The 15,716-nt window shown below is 42.3% G+C and overlaps 7 non-coding genes and 8 pseudogenes across 7 annotated transcripts; all 15 read right to left on the minus strand.

Annotated features, from left to right (window-relative positions):
- Positions 1–25: 25 nt before the first annotated feature.
- On the minus strand, positions 26–148 carry LOC122018057 (annotated as a pseudogene).
- A 295-nt stretch (positions 149–443) lies between these two features.
- LOC122018092 lies at positions 444–561 on the minus strand (annotated as a pseudogene).
- A 295-nt stretch (positions 562–856) lies between these two features.
- On the minus strand, positions 857–975 carry LOC122018042. The gene has a single exon (XR_006121553.1). It is a non-coding gene; the product is annotated as a 5S ribosomal RNA (ribosomal RNA).
- Positions 976–1,266: 291 nt separating this feature from the next.
- On the minus strand, positions 1,267–1,389 carry LOC122018058 (annotated as a pseudogene).
- A 295-nt stretch (positions 1,390–1,684) lies between these two features.
- On the minus strand, positions 1,685–1,803 carry LOC122018085 (annotated as a pseudogene).
- Positions 1,804–2,098: 295 nt separating this feature from the next.
- On the minus strand, positions 2,099–2,217 carry LOC122018043. The gene has a single exon (XR_006121554.1). It is a non-coding gene; the product is annotated as a 5S ribosomal RNA (ribosomal RNA).
- Positions 2,218–2,506: 289 nt separating this feature from the next.
- LOC122018059 lies at positions 2,507–2,629 on the minus strand (annotated as a pseudogene).
- Positions 2,630–2,924: 295 nt separating this feature from the next.
- On the minus strand, positions 2,925–3,043 carry LOC122018086 (annotated as a pseudogene).
- A 295-nt stretch (positions 3,044–3,338) lies between these two features.
- LOC122018044 lies at positions 3,339–3,457 on the minus strand. The gene has a single exon (XR_006121555.1). It is a non-coding gene; the product is annotated as a 5S ribosomal RNA (ribosomal RNA).
- Positions 3,458–3,747: 290 nt separating this feature from the next.
- On the minus strand, positions 3,748–3,870 carry LOC122018060 (annotated as a pseudogene).
- A 295-nt stretch (positions 3,871–4,165) lies between these two features.
- Positions 4,166–4,284, minus strand: LOC122018091 (annotated as a pseudogene).
- A 295-nt stretch (positions 4,285–4,579) lies between these two features.
- LOC122018045 lies at positions 4,580–4,698 on the minus strand. The gene has a single exon (XR_006121556.1). It is a non-coding gene; the product is annotated as a 5S ribosomal RNA (ribosomal RNA).
- Positions 4,699–4,993: 295 nt separating this feature from the next.
- Positions 4,994–5,112, minus strand: LOC122018033. The gene has a single exon (XR_006121544.1). It is a non-coding gene; the product is annotated as a 5S ribosomal RNA (ribosomal RNA).
- Positions 5,113–5,407: 295 nt separating this feature from the next.
- LOC122018030 lies at positions 5,408–5,526 on the minus strand. The gene has a single exon (XR_006121541.1). It is a non-coding gene; the product is annotated as a 5S ribosomal RNA (ribosomal RNA).
- A 296-nt stretch (positions 5,527–5,822) lies between these two features.
- LOC122018369 lies at positions 5,823–5,941 on the minus strand. The gene has a single exon (XR_006121777.1). It is a non-coding gene; the product is annotated as a 5S ribosomal RNA (ribosomal RNA).
- Between the last annotated feature and the right edge of the window lie 9,775 nt (positions 5,942–15,716).

Here is a 15,716-nt window from a genome sequence, read left to right on the forward strand (position 1 = left end):
AATAACAATACTAAAATAACAAAAATAGGTGCAACACGAGTACTTCCCAGGGGGTCACCAATCCTAGTACTGCTCTCGCCCATGCACGCTTGCTTAACTTCGGAGTTTTGATGGGATCCGGTGCATTAGTGCTGGTATGATCGCACTCATCCTTTTTACCACACTCTCCCTATTTAAACCGCCAACGACCCTCCCGCGAATCGACACTCCGCCGTCAAACCCATACCTCCCCCCGATGAAACAACCAGTCAACAAAAATCAAAAAATTAAAAGTCAACTAAACAAACCACCGCAGCTTCCCGTACGGTCACCACCGCCTTCCGGGGGAAGGGAACCCAAAAAAAGAGACAATTAACAAATAAACAACCCCGAAAAATAGACACACTGATACCACGTTTTTATTATAAACAACAATAACAATAATAATATTAAAATAACAAAAGTAGGTGCAACACGAGGACTTCCCGGGGGGCACCCATCCTAGTATTGTTCTCGCCTAAGCACGCTTAATTTCGGAGTTCTGATGGGATCTGGTGCATTAGTGTGGGAATGATAGCACCCATCCTTTCTACCACACTCTCCTTATTTAAACTGCCAACGGCTCTTGCGCGAATCGACCCTCCGCCGTCAAACCCCTCCCTCCCCCCGATGAAACAACCAGACAACAAAAATTGAAAATTAAAAGTCAACTAAACAAACCACTGCAGCTTTCCGTGCGGTCAGCACCGCCATCCAGGGGAATGGAACCCCAAAAAAAGAGACAACTAACGAATAACAATCCACGGAAAATAGACACACTGATTCCAAGTTTTTATTCTAAACAACAATAAAAATAATAGTATTAAAATAACAAAAGTAGGTGCAACACGAGAACTTCCCAGGGGGTTACCCATCCTAGTACTGCACTCGCCCAAGCATACTTAATTTCAGAGTTCTGATGGGATCCGATGCATTAGTGCGGGTATGATCGCACCCATCCTTTCTACCACACTCTCCCTATTTAAACTGCCAACGGCCCTCGCGCGAATCGACCCTTCGCCGTCAAACCCCTCCCTCCCCCCGATGAAACAACCAGACAACAAAAATTGAAAATTAAAAGTCAACTAAACAAACCACCGCAGCTTTCCGTGCGGTCAGCACCGCCTTCCGGTGGTAGGGAACACAAAAAAAAAGAGACAATTAACGAATAACAATCAACGGAAAATAGACACACTGATATCACGTTTTTATTAAAAAAAAACAATAACAATACTAAAATAACAAAAATAGGTGCAACACGAGTACTTCCCAGGGGGTCACCAATCCTAGTACTGCTCTCGCCCATGCACGCTTGCTTAACTTCGGAGTTTTGATGGGATCCGGTGCATTAGTGCTGGTATGATCGCACTCATCCTTTTTACCACACTCTCCCTATTTAAACCGCCAACGACCCTCCCGCGAATCGACCCTCCGCCGTCAAACCCATACCTCCCCCCGATGAAACAACCAGACAACAAAAATCGAAAAATTAAAAGTCAACTAAACAAACCACCGCAACTTCCCGTGCAGTCACCACCGCCTTCCGAGGGAAGGGAACCCAAAAAAAGAGACAATTAACGAATAAACAACCCCGAAAAATAGACACACTGATACCACGTTTTTATTATAAACAACAATAACAATAATAATATTAAAATAACAAAAGTAGGTGCAACACGAGGACTTCCCGGGGGGGCACCCATCCTAGTATTGCTCTCGCCTAAGCACGCTTAATTTCGGAGTTCTGATGGGATCTGGTGCATTAGTGTGGGAATGATAGCACCCATCCTTTCTACCACACTCTCCTTATTTAAACTGCCAACGGCTCTTGCGCGAATTGACCCTCCGCCGTCAAACCCCTCCCTCCCCCCGATGAAACAACCAGACAACAAAAATTGAAAATTAAAAGTCAACTAAACAAACCACTGCAGCTTTCCGTGCGGTCAGCACCGCCATCCAGGGGAATGGAACCCCAAAAAAAGAGACAACTAACGAATAACAATCCACGGAAAATAGACACACTGATTCCAAGTTTTTATTCTAAACAACAATAAAAATAATAGTATTAAAATAACAAAAGTAGGTGCAACACGAGAACTTCCCAGGGGGTTACCCATCCTAGTACTGCACTCGCCCAAGCATACTTAATTTCAGAGTTCTGATGGGATCCGATGCATTAGTGCGGGTATGATCGCACCCATCCTTTCTACCACACTCTCCCTATTTAAACCGCCAACGTCCCTCGTGCGAATCGACCCTCTGCCGTTAAACCCCTCCCTCCCCCCGACGAAACAACCAGACAACAAAAATCGAAAAATTAAAAGTCAACCAAACAAACCTCCGCAGCTTCCCGTGCGGTCACCACCGCCTTCCGGGGGAAGAGAACCAAAAAAAAGAGACAATTAACGAATAACAATCAACGGAAAATAGACACACTGATATCACGTTTTTATTAAAAAAAACAATAACAATACTAAAATAACAAAAATAGGTGCAACACGAGTACTTCCCAGGGGGTCACCAATCCTAGTACTGCTCTCGCCCATGCACGCTTGCTTAACTTCGGAGTTTTGATGGGATCCGGTGCATTAGTGCTGGTATGATCGCACTCATCCTTTTTACCACACTCTCCCTATTTAAACCGCCAACGACCCTCTCGCGAATCGACCCTCCGCCGTCAAACCCATACCTCCCCCCGATGAAACAACCAGACAACAAAAATCGAAAAATTAAAAGTCAACTAAACAAACCACCGCAACTTCCCGTGCAGTCACCACCGCCTTCCGAGGGAAGGGAACCCAAAAAAAGAGACAATTAACGAATAAACAACCCCGAAAAATAGACACACTGATACCACATTTTTATTATAAACAACAATAACAATAATAATATTAAAATAACAAAAGTAGGTGCAACACGAGGACTTCCCGGGGGGGCACCCATCCTAGTATTGCTCTCGCCTAAGCACGCTTAATTTCGGAGTTCTGATGGGATCTGGTGCATTAGTGTGGGAATGATAGCACCCATCCTTTCTACCACACTCTCCTTATTTAAACTGCCAACGGCTCTTGCGCGAATTGACCCTCCGCCGTCAAACCCCTCCCTCCCCCCGATGAAACAACCAGACAACAAAAATTGAAAATTAAAAGTCAACTAAACAAACCACTGCAGCTTTCCGTGCGGTCAGCACCGCCATCCAGGGGAATGGAACCCCAAAAAAAGAGACAACTAACGAATAACAATCCACGGAAAATAGACACACTGATTCCAAGTTTTTATTCTAAACAACAATAAAAATAATAGTATTAAAATAACAAAAGTAGGTGCAACACGAGAACTTCCCAGGGGGTTACCCATCCTAGTACTGCACTCGCCCAAGCATACTTAATTTCAGAGTTCTGATGGGATCCGATGCATTAGTGCGGGTATGATCGCACCCATCCTTTCTACCACACTCTCCCTATTTAAACTGCCAACGGCCCTCGCGCGAATCGACCCTTCGCCGTCAAACCCCTCCCTCCCCCCGATGAAACAACCAGACAACAAAAATTGAAAATTAAAAGTCAACTAAACAAACCACCGCAGCTTTCCGTGCGGTCAGCACCGCCTTCCGGGGGTAGGGAACCCAAAAAAAAAGAGACAATTAACGAATAACAATCAACGGAAAATAGACACACTGATATCACGTTTTTATTAAAAAAAACAATAACAATACTAAAATAACAAAAATAGGTGCAACACGAGTACTTCCCAGGGGGTCACCAATCCTAGTACTGCTCTCGCCCATGCACGCTTGCTTAACTTCGGAGTTTTGATGGGATCCGGTGCATTAGTGCTGGTATGATCGCACTCATCCTTTTTACCACACTCTCCCTATTTAAACCGCCAACGACCCTCCCGCGAATCGACCCTCCGCCGTCAAACCCATACCTCCCCCCGATGAAACAACCAGACAACAAAAATCGAAAAATTAAAAGTCAACTAAACAAACCACCGCAACTTCCCGTGCAGTCACCACCGCCTTCCGAGGGAAGGGAACCCAAAAAAAGAGACAATTAACGAATAAACAACCCCGAAAAATAGACACACTGATACCACGTTTTTATTATAAACAACAATAACAATAATAATATTAAAATAACAAAAGTAGGTGCAACACGAGGACTTCCCGGGGGGGCACTCATCCTAGTATTGCTCTCGCCTAAGCACGCTTAATTTCGGAGTTCTGATGGGATCTGGTGCATTAGTGTGGGAATGATAGCACCCATCCTTTCTACCACACTCTCCTTATTTAAACTGCCAACGGCTCTTGCGCGAATTGACCCTCCGCCGTCAAACCCCTCCCTCCCCCCGATGAAACAACCAGACAACAAAAATTGAAAATTAAAAGTCAACTAAACAAACCACTGCAGCTTTCCGTGCGGTCAGCACCGCCATCCAGGGGAATGGAACCCCAAAAAAAGAGACAACTAACGAATAACAATCCACGGAAAATAGACACACTGATTCCAAGTTTTTATTCTAAACAACAATAAAAATAATAGTATTAAAATAACAAAAGTAGGTGCAACACGAGAACTTCCCAGGGGGTTACCCATCCTAGTACTGCACTCGCCCAAGCATACTTAATTTCAGAGTTCTGATGGGATCCGATGCATTAGTGCGGGTATGATCGCACCCATCCTTTCTACCACACTCTCCCTATTTAAACCGCCAACGTCCCTCGTGCGAATCGACCCTCTGCCGTTAAACCCCTCCCTCCCCCCGACGAAACAACCAGACAACAAAAATCGAAAAATTAAAAGTCAACCAAACAAACCTCCGCAGCTTCCCGTGCGGTCACCACCGCCTTCCGGGGGAAGAGAACCAAAAAAAGTGACAATTAACAAATAAACAACCCACGGAAAATAGACACACTGATACCACGTTTTTATTAAACACAACAATAACAATAATAATACAAAAATAACAAAAATAGGTGCAACACGAGGACTTCCCAGGGGGTCACCCATCCTAGTACTGCCCTCGCCCAAGCAAACTTAACTTCGGTGTTCTGATGGGATCCGGTGCATTAGTTCTGGTATGATCGCATCCATCCTTTCTACCACACTCTCCCTATTTACACTGCCAACGGCCCTCGCGCGAATCGACCCTCCGTCGTCAAACCACTCCCTCCCCGCGACGAAACAACCAAACAACAAAAACCGAAAAATTAAAAGTCAACTAAACAAACCACCGCAGCTTCCCGTGCGGTCACCACCGCCTTCCGGGGGAAGGGAACCCAAAAAATGAGACAATTAACGAATAAACAACCCATGGAAAATAGACACACTGATACCATGTTTTTATTAAAAACAACGATAACAATAATAATACAAAAATAACAAAATAGGTGCAACACAAAGACTTCCCAGGGGGCCACCCATCCTAGTACTGCTCTCACCCAAGCACGCTTAACTTCGGAGTTCTGATGGGATCTGGTGCATTAGTGCAAGTATGATCGCACCCATCTTTTCTACCACACTCTCTCTATTTAAACCGCCAACGACCCTCGCGCGAATCCACCCTCCGCCGTCAAACCCCTCCCTCCCCCCGACGAAACAACCAGACAACAATAATCAAAAAATTAAAAGTCAACTAAACAAACCACCGCAGCTTTCCATGCGGTCACCACCGCCTTCTGAGGGAAGGGAACCCAAAAAAAGAGACAATTAACGAATAAACAACCCATGAAAAATAGACACACTGATACCACATTTTTATTAAAAACTACAATAACAATAATAATACTAAAATAACAAAAATAGGTGCAACACGAGGACTTCCCAGGGGGTCACCCATCCTAGTACTACTCTCGCCCAAGCACGCTTAACTTCGGAGTTCTGGTGGGATCCGATGAATTTGTGCTGGTATGATCGCACTCATCATTTCTACCACACTCTCCCTATTTAAACCGCCAACGGCCCTCGCGCAAATCGACCCTCCGCCGTCAAACCCCTCCCTCCCCCCGACGAAACAACCAGACAACAAAAATTGAAAAGTAAAAGTCAACTAAACAAACCACCGCAGCTTCCCATGCGGTCACCACCGCCTTCCGGGGGAAGGGAACCCAAAAAAAGAGACAATTAACAAATAAACAACCCACGGAGAATAGACACACTGATACCACGTTTTATTAAAAACAACTGATATGGGTTAGGTTTAGTGGTTCCCTGGTGAAAAAGGGAAAGAAGATAGCAGAATTAAGAAGTAAGTCAATATCGACCAAGATATACCTTAAGGGAAATAAGCTAATATCGACCGATATATACCTCAAAGGAGGTTGGCCGACATTGATCGATACATACCTCAAGAGAAGTAGGTCAATATCGACTGAGACATACCTTAGGGGAAAGCAGGTTAATATCGATCGATATATACCTTAATTAGGGTAGGCCAATATCGGCCAAGACATACCTTAGGGGAAGGCAGGTTAATATCGACCGATATATACCTTAATTAGAGTAAACCAATATCGACCAAGATATTCCTTTAGGGGAGTAAGCCAATATCGACCGATATATACCCTTAATTAGGGTAGGCCAATATCGGCCAAGACATACCTTAGGGGAAGGCAGGTTAATATCGAGCGATATATACCTTACTTAGAGTAAATCAATATCGACCGAGATATACCTTAAGGGGAGTAATCCAATATCGACCGATATATAACTCAAAGGAGGTTGACCGACATCGATCGATACATACCTCAAGAGAAGTAGGCTAATATCGGCCAAGATATACCTTAGGGGAAGGCAGGTTAATATCGACCGATAGGTACCTTAAGGAAAGTTAGTTAATACCGATCGAGAATTATCTTGAGAAGAGTAGGCCAATATCAGTCGGGATACATCTCAGGAAAGGTAAGTCAATATTGGTCCGGTTTACACGTTTAAGATAAAAAGCCAGGATTGTTTAAAGTGACATATCTAAGATTAATCCGGAATAAAAAGATCTAAAGCTTTATAGAATTGGTAAATATTACTGAATGATAATGATAAACCGATCGAACAGGGTCTTGGTTTAATATTCGGTCAATACAAAACATAGTATAATACCAAGTTGTCTCTAACGTAATAAAGACAGGACGAACAAGTAGAATCATAATTAATTTAATAAAGATATTTGTCTGTGATTGAATAACAGGTTTACCTATTTGGCGGGAAGTATGCTTCTAGACTTTTCTGCAGGTACTAGATAACAAAGAATGTACATTTGGGGTACAAAAAAGATTCCTTAAAAGTCATTTACCACAAGTACGCAGCTTACGTCATCTCATAACAAACCGAGGTCCACTTCATGACTACGGAGGTTATATGAAGTGGTATAAAAAGGGGAATCCTCTCCGTTGGCTAGGTAAGTTCACTTTGAGATTCACACTCACAAACCCTAATTCTCAACTACTGTTAATCTTCTTCTTCTTCCTTCGTACACACAAGGAGAGATCACTGACTTGAGCGTCGGAGGGCGTAGCCAGGGATTCCCACCCCGGTCTTAGGTCACTGACGATAGTGTTGGTTGGTCTCTTGTGCGCAGGAAGCCTTGTGAGCTCCGGATCTCATTTTTCTTTAGTCAAATTTCTCTCTCACCATTAAAGCTTTGCACGAGGAGGGTATTCTGTGATTTTATTCTCCCCGATCCGCTTTGGTTTTCTCGGATCGGTATCCAGTCAGTTAGGTATTATTCTTCATCAGCAGTAGGTTTTCTCCCCAGCTTTTCATTTTGTCAAGTTTCTCAGACAGGATCAAATTTGGCGTCGTCTGTGGGAATTTCACCTGAATCTGAGACTACGAGATGGAAGAGGCTGGAAAATCAAATCTACTCACTATTAGCCATGAAGATCTAGATTTTCTCATTAATACTCATGTACAGAAAGCTTTGTAACAACAACAACAACAACTTCAGGCTCATACTGGGGCTACTCTGCCAATAGGTCACAATCCAGAGATTTCGACTACTAAGCATCGGAAGGGAAAGGAGCCAGAAGAAGAGGAACATGTATATTTCCCTCCGGCTACAGCTTCCCCGACTAGATGTCCTCAAGCCTTCCTTCATACTCCTTTGGAGCAGGGAGGACGAAAGCCTATATTTCAGGAATCCTCTAGCGAAGCACCAGACAGGGAGAAGCGCAAAATTAAGATGATAACTAGTGATAGTTCGCTGGAGAGAATCATTTCTCCGTTCTCTCAAGGTGTACTAGATGATCCGCTTCCTAAGCGGTATCAAAATCTTCAAATCGGCGAGTACACTGGGACTACAGATCTTGAAGATCACTTGTTAAAATTTGAGAACGTGGCATTATTACAATAATTTTCTGATTGAGTGAAGTGTCGGATGCTCCTCGCAACACTCGGAGGAGCCGCTCAGCGTTGGTTTAAGAGATTGTCGGAAAAATCTATCCGAAAGTTCAAGGACTTCAAGAAGGTTTTCCTACACCATTTCTCTAGCAACAAGAGGTACCATAAAACTCCCTGGAGTCTATTTTCAATTAAACAAGCATCTAAGGAGTCCATTAGAGCCTATATCAAAAGGTTCAATCAGGTAGCTATTGATGTACCCAACGCTACCACTGAAATATTAGTAAGTGCTTTTTCTCAAGGTCTGAATGATAATGATTTATTTAAAGATCTAGTAAGAAATCTTCATGTCAATTTTGACTCCTTGATCGAGCGTGCCACTGAATTCATTAACGTGGAAGAAGTTCAAGCTACTCGTAGGAAAGAAGGCACTACTTTTTCTCCTACCCCTATTAAGGAGAAGGCTCCTGCTCCTGTCCCTCCACCTAGGGGACCTCAAGTAGTTCATCCACCTCATCATCATCCAGAATATCGTCCGCAAGTAGTACAACACGTGGAGATGCAACAAGAAGCACCAAGAAGGTGGTGCACATACCATAAGACCAGCAGTCATCATACAGAGGACTGTTTTGTTTTGAAAAATAAGAGAGCAAACAGGGATCATTATCAAAGGCAAAATTATTATCGACAACAATACCCCAGACAGCAAAGTCTGCTCAAACTGGAATATCGCCCGGTCGAGCCTCAATAAGGCATATTACCAACCCCGGCCGGTACAAGTCAGGTGCCCGAGAAAACTCAGCCTGACGTCATGACCGCTCGGCAAGAAGAAAACAGGAGCAATGCCGCCCAAGGCAACATTAATATGATCGCGGGTGTGCCTACTGATGGAGATTCCAACAGGGCCAGAAAAGCACACGCACGGAGACTTGAAATACATGCTGTGGGGTGTAGCATGGAAAGAGCAGCTGGTCCAGAAATCAGTTTTGGACCCAAAGATCTCGAGGGGGTAGAAATACCCCATGATGATGCATTAATAATCAAGGTTGTGATACCTAATTATGCTATTTCTCGTACCTTCGTAGATACTAGTAGTTCTGTGAATATTATCTTTAAGAAAGCTTTCGATCAGCTGCAGATTGACCCGAGTGAACTTCAACAGATGGTAACTCCTTTATATGGATTCACTGGTAATGAAGTACAACCGCTGGGTCAAATAAAATTGGTCATATCTCTAGGGGAAGAGCCTCTTATGAGAACAAGAAGATCATACTTTATGGTGGTAGATGACCCTTCCTCCTATAATGTGATACTAGGTTGGCCGGCCTTAAATGAGTTTAGGGCGGTCGTTTCTACTTTCTGTCAAAATATTAAATTTTCCGTTGATGATCAGGTCGGGGAAATGCGGGGTGATTAGAAGACAGCCCGAAAATGTTATGTGGAGATCGTCTGAACTGAAGCCAGCGCCGCTCGGAAAATCCAAAGAATGGAGGTTAATGCCATTCAAGAAAAGTCATCTGTTCTGGTTTATGAAGAAAAGGAAAAAGTCCAGATACAAACTGATCGACCTGAAGCTACTATTTATGTTGTGGTCGATCTTGAGCCTACATTAAAAGCTGAGCTGGTTCAGTGCTTGAAGAAAAACAATGATGTCTTTACCTGGACGCCCAAAGAAGTCATGGGTGTTTCCCCTTCGGTAATGGAACACTCTTTGCATGTTTTCCCAGATGCCCAGCCGGTCATGCAAAGAAAAAAGAATTTCAGTGCAGAATAAAATCAGATCATCAAGGAGGAAGTGACTAAACTCATGGAAGCTGGTTACATCAGGGAGGTATAGTTCCCTAGCTGGCTAGCTAATGTGGTCTTGGTCTCTAAGCCAGGAAACAAATGGCGGGTATGTATTGATTTCCGCGTTCTCAACAAAGCTTGCCCGAAAGATTATTATCCGTTACCCCGGATTGACCAATTAGTAGATTCTACATCTGGGTGTGAATACATTTCTATGCTGGATGTTTATCAGGGCTATCATCAGGTCCCTTTAGCTAAGGAGGACCAAGAGAAGGTCAGTTTCATAACATCTTAAGGTACTTACTATTATAATGTTATGCCCTTTGGACTAAAAAATACAGGAGTAACTTATCAAAGGCTTATGAATAAGGTCTTCTAGAAACAGATTGGATGAAATATGGAAGTATATGTCGATGATATCTTAATTAAGTCTCTTCAAGCTATTGATCTGTGCAGGGATGTGGAGGAAACTTGCAAGACATTGAGGCAATATGGGCTCAAGCTGAACCCAGGCAAATGTCTATTTGGAGCGAAGGGTGGAAAGTTCCTGGGCTATATGGTGTCCGAGCGAGGAATAGAGGTCAATCCAAGCAAAGTCAAAGCTCTGCAGAACATGGAGCCACCACACAACATGACGGAAGCTCAAAGACTCACCGGCCGGATTACAGCCTTGTCTAGATTTATTTCAAGGTTGGTCGATCGTAGTCTCCACTTCTTCAAGATACTTCAGAAAGCTAACAAATTTCAATGGGACGAAGAATGTGACAAAGCTTTTCAAGAGTTGAAAGACTATCTGTCCACCCTTCCTGTATTGGCTAAACCTGTAGTAGGAGAGACCTTGTGGGTATACCTCTCGGCCAATGAAAACGTTGTAAGCTCTGTGTTAGTTAGACAATAAGGGAAAGAGCAACACCCTGTGTATTGTTCCAGCCATTTATTAAAAGGAGCCGAGTGTAGATATACTACACTAGAAAAGTTGGCTTATGCATTAGTGTTGACTGCCTGGAGGTTGCGCCCATATTTTTTAGCACACACAATTATTGTGTTGACCAACAATACTCTCGGGCGGGTGTTGCTTAACCCGGAGGCATCGGGTCGATTGATCAAATGGACGACCGAACTTAGTGAGTATAACATACAATATGAACCTCGCTCGGCCATCAAGGCACAAGCTCTAGTAGATTTCATTATAGAAGTTCAGGGCCCTGAGGAAGAAAATACTTGGAAAGTTTATGTGGATGGATCCTCAACCAGACAAGGTAGTGGAATTGATGTTCTCCTTATATCTCCCAGAGAAGATAGACTTCAACTTTCTGTCAGGCTAAATTATAGAGCCACTAACAATGAGGCAGAGTATGAAGCATTAATAGCCGGATTACAAGCCGCTCGGCATATAGGGGCAGCTCGAGTTCTCATTTATTCTGATTCTCAGTTAGCAGCTCAACAATTATCAGATAACTTTGAAATTAATAATTATAGGCTCAAGTTATATGCTGAGGCATTTGATAAATTGAAGTCTCAGTTTCAAGAAATAAATATACACAAAGTTCCTCGATCCGAGAATCATGTTGTTGATGAATTAGCTAAATTGGCCTCTTCTATAACACCATGGAATCTGGATCGGCCAGTGGAACAGACCCTGTTAATATCTTGTATCGAAAGATAAGCTGACGTAGAAATACAAGGTGACTGGAAGGCACTAATCATATTATATTTGCAACAGGGCATTCTTCCGAATGATGCAGAACAAGCAAGGATATTTAAGAAGAGAGTTGCTCAGTATACTATGATAGGGGAGCAATTATATAAAAGAGCTTTTTCCAGACCTTTTCTTAAGTGTATTGGCACAAAAGATATACAATTTATCTTGCAAGGGGTTCATCAAGGCTCATGTGGCAGTCATATAGGAGGGAGATCCTTAGCTCGCAGAATTTTACTAGCAGGATATTTCTGGCCTACTCTACATGAAGATGCTAACAGATTGGTAAGAACTTGTATTTCTTATCAGAAACATCAGAATATTTCACATCATCCCACGCAATTATTAAGAACCTCTATAGTCTCCTGCCCCTTTGATCAATGGGGCATGGATATAGTGGGCCCATTTCCTATGGCAACTACACAAAGAAGATTTTTATTAGTAGCAGTGGATTCTTTCTCTAAATGGGTAGAAGCAGAACCACTTGCTCGAATTACTGAAGATGTAGTTATTAAATTCCTATGGAAAAATATCATATGCAGATTCGGTACTCCTCACAAATTAGTTTCTGATAATGGAAGGCAATTCCAAGGAGACAGAATCTTAGATTGGTGCAAAAGCTATGGTATCATTCAATCATTCACCTCTGTGGCGTATCCACAGAGTAATGGTCAAGCAGAGGTAACCAACAGAGAAATTATAAGAGGCTTAAAAACCAAACTAGATCATGTTGGAGGTAGTTGGGTAGATGAATTACCCAGTGTTCTTTGGGCCTATCGTACTACACCCCGAGAAGCTACAGGGATGACTCCTTTCCAACTGGTTTATGGGGGAGAAGCAGTAATTCCTATCGAGGTGGGAATAGAATCTGATAGAAAACAGTTATATGATGAAGATAATGCTGGTCGACGACTCATGGAGCTGGATTTGATAGAGGAAATCAGAGACAAAGCTGCAACTCATCTCACCTCCTATCGACAACGAATGAGACAAAATTATAATAGAAGAGTCATCCCAAGATTTTTCCAAGTGGGAGATCTAGTATGGAAGCGTGTTAAGCCTGTTGGGGATGTTAGCAAGTTAGCACCACAATGGGGAGGGCCTTACAAGGTGGTGGAAAAATTGACATCGGACTCATATTATCTACAAGACACTGAAGGAAGAACTCTCGAGCGTCCCTCGAGTGCAAATCATTTACATCCCTACCGAACTTAACAAGCTCATATCATTCAAGAATGTGTCTGAGAGAACAAATCAGAATTACTTGAAGCGGTTTCCCTGTGTATAAATGACAAATATGCTTATAGTTTATGTACTTTATTCAACTCAATAAATACAATTCAGGCCAAATATCGCCCAAGAAACAAATATGGTTCAAACAGCATGATAATTATTAGGCAAACAGTTCTAATCTGTTCAAACGATCGCCGAATGGGAGCTCTAAGGAAGGGCCTACCAGGTTTTCCTTAAGAAAATCTCCAAAGAACGCTAAACCATCACAAGGTTAGTGCAAGCATTTTTACTTTACATCAAAAGCATAGTCGATCGGGAAATCTCATGAAGTAACTCGGACGGGTCTTCATGGGAGGAACCAGAGACTTTAAACTATCATAAAAGTATAGTCGATCGGGAAATCTCATGAAGTAACTCAGACGGGTCTTCATGGGAGGAACCGGAGACTTTAAACTATCATAAGAGCATAGTCGATCGGGAAATCTCATGAAGTAACTCGGACAAGTCTTCATGAGAGGAACCGGAGACTTTAAACTATCATAAAAGCATAGTCGATCGGGAAGTCTCATGAAGTAACTCGGACGGGTCTTCATGGGAGGAACCAGAGACTTTAAACTATCATAAAAGCATAGTCGATCGGGAAATCTCATGAAATAACTCGGACGGGTCTTCATGGGAAGAACCGAAGACTTTAAACTATCATAAAAGCATAGTCGATCGGGAAATCTCATGAAGTAACTCGGGCGGGTCTTCATAGGAGGAACCGGAGACTTTAAACTATCATAAGAGCATAGTCGATCGGGAAATCTCATGAAGTAACTCGGACGGGTCTTCATGGGAGGAATCAGAGTCTTTAAACTATCATAAAAGCATAGTCGATCGAGAAATATCATGAAGTAACTCAGACGGGTCTTTATGGAAAGATCCGGAGACTTTAAACTATCATAAAAGTATAGTCGATTGGGAAATCTCATGAGGTAACTCGGACGGGTCTTCATGGGAGAAACCGGGGACTCTAAACTATCATAAAAGCATAATCGATCGGAATTATATTGTCAGTATAAATTCAGAGTTATGCGGATTTCTTCATAAAAATCATTTGGTATTACACTCCAGATCAAGATTCAATGTGCGAGGGGGATTCTATATATACATATAATCTTGCAAAATTACATTCCCTATCTGGAGTCTCGATCATATGAAGCTTTTTATCTGAAATTACTCAGAAAGTTATACTCAACTAAAGCACAGAAATTCCATGAAATTTTTTCATATAAAATCGCTCGGAATTACATGCTCTTCTGAGATGTTACCAATTAAGGAATTTATCCAAACAAGATCTAATTCCAAGGAATAAGGGAGGAATTCTTGAACGAGATAATACTTATTCTTAGTTCTTAAAAGCATTTCAAAGGAAGCAATGTCAAGCTAACACAAACCAAGAAAAACAGGTAAGTACCAAATTTTTCTTAATAGTGCAACTACTTAATTACAGATCTTTTAAATTACAAGTCTTTTCATTACAAGTCTTCTAATTACAAGTCTTTTATTATAAGTCTTTTTAAATACATAACCATGCTTACTCAAAATGGCTCGTTACATTTTCGGGTAATTCTTTGTTGAGTCTGCGACGGTTTACGAATAGAGGAGGAGGTTCCCTGGGTAGATAACCACCCTCTCTCAGTTGTTGAAGAATCCCTGCCACAGAATGATTTAAAGCCCCTATGATTCGATGAACATATTCGTTAACAAACGCCGGAGACCTTAGATAAGTTAGGCGTCTCTCTTCCCATCGGTTTTCCTCATGCTCCTTATAACTTTGAAATTCAGCCTGTGTTTTAGCAGCTTGATCTTTGAGAGTGTCTTTCTCCAATTTAAGCTATTCTAGCTCTTTTCGAAGTGAGGATATTTCATCATCTTGGGCCTTTCTTTGTTCTTGATCTTCTAGCAAAGCAAAATCTCTTGATGCTGATTCTTGAGCCTGATCAGAATGACAGACATTATGAAGCCTCTCCACTTTCTCTAGAATAAGGCTTTTATGAGAAACATCTGAAAGGACTTTGTCCTTCAGAGCAATTTCCATCCGCAGACCAGAATGTAATCGATCCACTTGTAGCTCTAAGGTTCTCCTTTCAAGCTCTTTATTTTTCAATGACTGCTGTAACTCCTGTAATTCTTTCTTCATAGCCTCTATTTGTTGATCTTGTGAGGCTACTTTCTTGCGTAATTGGGTGAGCTCAATGTGAGAAGGAGGAAGATTGGCTTGCAATATCTCTACCTGAGCCTTTAACTTGCCATTTTCCCTTTCTAAGGCAATGACTAGCTGGTCCAGATGAAGACTTGAGGCAAGGAACTAAAAATAATAATACATTTAGTGAAAGTAATAAGAAGTCAACAATATGTAATGAAAAATACTTACAGCAACAGTTTGGCAACTATGATGGTCGACACGGCTGGAAATACTAGTGCCTTTTAATAATTCTTGGCTATGCAACCAAGACTCAGACAGTGGGCCTTGTAGTTGTAAAAAACCGTAACCAGGTGGGTCCGAAGTTTGTCCCATTTGAGAGAGAAGACCCATAGCTTGTCTAAATAAAGGCGTGGAGGCAGAAGGAGAAGAGGGTCGTGGAAAAAGAGGGAAG

The sequence above is a fragment of the Zingiber officinale genome, chromosome 8B (assembly GCF_018446385.1).
Source record: "Zingiber officinale cultivar Zhangliang chromosome 8B, Zo_v1.1, whole genome shotgun sequence".
NCBI classification, from domain to species: Eukaryota; Viridiplantae; Streptophyta; class Magnoliopsida; order Zingiberales; family Zingiberaceae; genus Zingiber; species Zingiber officinale.